Genomic DNA, 4,140 nt, shown 5'->3' on the forward strand with positions numbered 1-4,140 from the left:
AATGTATAATGAACTTTAGATTTTCATTCAGAAACTATGCCAGGTGCAGAGGTACGGAGAAAAACCTGATTCTGATACTGCCTCAAGGAGCACACTGTTATCCAGGCAGGAGATGTGTCGGGGTCTGGGGGGAGTGATCAGGACAGGCTCCCCAGGGGAGATCTGTGGTCTGGGGGTTGAGGGTTCAGGGGAAGCCCAGCCATTTACTTGGGCCAACATCACTGGAACCTTGAATTTTCTTTTTAAGAGTTTTTAAAATGTGGACCATTTAAAAAATCTTTATTGAATTTGTTACAATATTGCTTCTGTTGTTTTTGTGTGTGCGTGCTAGTTTGCTTCAGTCATCTCTGACTCTCCGACCCTATGGACTGTGACACACCAGGCTCCTCTGTCCATGGGATTCTCCAGGCAAGAATACTGGAGTGGGTAGCCATTCCCTTCTTCAAGGGATCCTCCCGACCCAGGGATCGAGCCCAAGTCTCCTGCACTGTGCAGGTGGATTCTTTACCACTGAGCCACCAGGGAAGCCCTGCTTCTGTTCTCTTCTGTTTTTATGGCCACAAGGCATGTGGGATCTTAGCTCCCAACCAGGGACTGAACCCACACTCCCTGCATTGGAAGGGGAAGTCTTAGCTATTGGACTGCCAGGGAAGTCCCTTGAATTTTCTCATTCTCCAAGCCTTTGTCCTGATGTCACAGCAGAGATGACTAGGGCCCACTCTTTCCCCATCCTCTCTGACTGCACATCCCCAGGTAGATCCAGCTCCTGCTGGGATGGTACAGACTATATGTACAGTCACTCTCTCCACCTATTTGCCTTCCCTACAGTTTGCTGCTCAAGTAAATGTTCAATCATCCTCTCACGTGACTGTGGCCTGAAGGTGCAGAGCAGTGGAGAGAACAATTTAATTTCTAATAATGTCTGTCCCTCTGAGTCACGGCATGTGTGCCAGTGAAAATTCAGGAGTTGCTGAAATTCCTCCACTCCAGCAGATTTGTTGCCTTTCTGGGCTGTGTGACAACTTTTGCTCCCCCTGCTGTCACTCTACACATCCCCGAGTCTCTTTGGATGGCAATTCATGATAGCTCCCTGCAGCAATGATGGAAATATGTCAGGGATATCAAAGGCAGAAGGAGGCAGTTCCAAGTAAAGGTGGTGATTTGCCCTCATCCCCCGACGCCCCAGGACCTCGCTCACCACCAGAAGATGTGATTGGAGGGTGTTTAAGGCAGACTTAAGCAGCTTAAAAATAATCAGGTAGCTATTTAAGACAGAAGCCAAATACTTTTGTAGACGATGAAACCTGTTAATGTATAGTTCTTTGGAAGAAAACATAATGACTTACTCTTTGTTGGTATGACACTTAGAAAGTCCCTTACCCAAACCAAGCTCTCCAATGACATATTGCACAAGCATATTCGTCAAACTTCCTCCAAATTAACACAGTAGATTAAATGTATTAAATAACCTCACCAGCAGTAGAACTGCAGAAGCTCACGTGTGTACACTTTTGTGAATATCCATCCCTGCATGAAACAGGTAAAACTTCTTTTGTTCTCCAGTGAGCAGCCTACGTGACTTTCGGGTGACTTAAGGTCACAGTTGGAATCATAGTGCTGTTATTGGCATGGATCTCAGAATCCCATTACCAGTGTTTCCCACCACTAGGCTTTTGTTATTTCTAAAAAGGAAAAGAGGGACTTCCCTGGTGGTCCAGGAGTTAAGATTTTGCCAATGCAGAGGATGTGGGTTCGATTCCTGGTTGGGGATCCCACTTGCTTTGTGGCCAAAAAACCAAAACCTAAACAGAAGCAATATTGTAACATATACAATAAAGACTTTAAAAGTGATCCACATTAAAAAAAATCTTTAAATAAAAAGGAAAAGAAATAAATGAAGATTATTCATATGCAATTGTCTTGTGTAGACTTTGAAAGTCTTTAACTTAATGAGTAACATGCTTGGTCCTGGTAGACAGGACTATTCACACGAAAAATGTGTTTACATTTAGAAATATTGAAATTCACCAAATAAATCATTTTATTGAACTTTCAGCTAAGAGCATTGAATGCTTCCAAAGTTAGTAAATTTACGAGGTTGAAAGTGACCTCAGACTTTGTACCTCTTCATTTGCAGATGAGGAGGTGGAGGCTTGCCTGCCATTGTTCAGTCGCTCAGTTCTGTCTGACTCTTTTCGACCCCATGGGCTACAGCATGGCAGGCTTCCCTATTCTTCACCATCTCCCAGTGGACCAAGTTGCTGAGATCAGACAGCTACTTAGTGGATGAGTCAGAACAGAGCACAGCTCTCTGCCCACCAATGAGCCGTCTCTCCACAACAGCTAAATAATTTACACTTGTGATCATTTGGGCATTGATGGTTGCTGCTTTGTCTTCATACGTTTTTTATTTACTTTTATTTGTCTTTTTATTAAAATTCTTAAAATTTCTTTTTACAATGTTGTGCTGATTTCTGCCATGCTATGCTATGCTATGCTAAGTCACTTCAGTCGTGTCTGACTCTGTGCAACCCCATAGACGGCAGCCCACCAGGCTCCCCCATCCCTGGGATTCTCCAGGCAAGAACACTGGAGTGGGCTGCCATTTCCTTCTCCAATGCATGAAAGTGAAAAGTGAAAGTGAAGTCGTTCAGTCATGTCCGACTCTTAGCGACCCCATGGATTGCAGCCTAACAGGCTCCTCCGTCCATGGGATTTTCCAAGCAAGAGTACTGGAGTGGGGTGCCATTGCCTTCTCTGGATTTCTGCCATACAACAATGCAAAATAAGCCATAGTTTTTAAAAAACAGTGGTTAGATGCCACAAAATAGGAGGCAATGCCTTAACATATGTGTATTGTCAGGCCCAAGAGCCCCTTCAATCCTTGTCAAAGGAGTGCTAACCTTCTCTCCTTTCATACAACACTCATATGGTTTTATTGTTGCGATTTTAAAACTCAGGAATATCTAAAATTGTTGGCCCATTATGTTTTCCTTGCATGCATTGTTCCTTGAAGGTAATGGGAGATTATCATGTCAGATCCCCTGTGCAGCAGATGGTTTATGGCTTGGCAGGCAGGAGCCTGGAGAAGACACTGGTCAGGTGCCAACTTGCATTCAGGAAGTCTCCTTCCCCCCAAGACTATCCTGCAGAATCAGCACAGGAAACCTGGACACAAGAAAGGAGGAGGGGAGATGAGGAAGGTGGGTGTCAGGATGATGTCAATCAGACCACAGGCTGGTCAAATCTGATTGATTAGTGTGTGCTTTCATAGCCAGGCCCCAGAGATGAGATTCAAAGAAATTCAAGGAACAATTTTTGACTCCTGTTCTCAAAAAGCTTGTGCTTTCTTGGGAAGGAACTACTCACTAATCACACCACATATTGTAAGAAGGAGAGAAAACTTGCAAGTCTGTCTCTTCCTGCCCCTGTCTCCTGTTGTTTTCCAACTGTTGCTGCTGCTAAGTCACTTCAGTCATGTCCAACTCTGTGCAACCCCAGAGATGGCAGCCCACAAGGCTCCCCTGTCCCTGGGATTCTCCAGGCAAGAACACTGGAGTGGGTTGCCATTTCCTTCTCCAATGCATGAAAGTGAAAAGTGAAAGTGAAGTTGTTCAGTCCTGTCCGACCCTCAGCGACCCCATGGACTGCAGCCTTCCAGGCTCCTCCATCCATGGGATTTTCCAGGCAAGAGTACTGGAGTGGGGTGCCATTGCCTTCTCCATTCCAACTGTAAGGGTCACTAATTAACTGGTCACATTTCCAGACCCTGGCTGGTTACTTCACAAGTAGACAAGATCACCATGCTTAAAAGGGCATAGACCCTTCTGCCACCTTTTCTTTGTTGGAGGTCACTAAGCTTGGCTCCTTTTTGCAAATCCAACTTGCTCTTGCTTCCTGAGGGTAGGCTTGGGTGCCTGTAAATGCTTCTTGTAGCTGTGGTCAGTAACTTCCTGATGGCAAAATTGGGATTTGGAGGGAAAGGAGAGGACCTGTCTGTGTCAGCAGAAAGGACCAGTTCGGGGGTGTGGGTTTCAAGGCCAGATGGTTAAAAAAGGAGCCCTCCAGTCTCTAGATTCTATGTGAGAGCATTTCTTTGGGGAGCTGATCATAAAAGGGGTGATGGGTAGGACAGAATCC

General features: G+C 45.2%; 1 non-coding gene across 1 annotated transcript; it reads right to left on the reverse strand.

Annotated features, from left to right (window-relative positions):
* Positions 1-2,801: 2,801 nt before the first annotated feature.
* Positions 2,802-2,925, reverse strand: LOC112449411 (U6atac minor spliceosomal RNA). The gene has a single exon (XR_003037983.1). It is a non-coding gene; the product is annotated as a U6atac minor spliceosomal RNA (small nuclear RNA).
* Positions 2,926-4,140: the final 1,215 nt, after the last annotated feature.

This window comes from Bos taurus, chromosome 13, assembly GCF_002263795.3.
Source record: "Bos taurus isolate L1 Dominette 01449 registration number 42190680 breed Hereford chromosome 13, ARS-UCD2.0, whole genome shotgun sequence".
In the NCBI taxonomy this organism is placed as follows: domain Eukaryota; kingdom Metazoa; phylum Chordata; class Mammalia; order Artiodactyla; family Bovidae; genus Bos; species Bos taurus.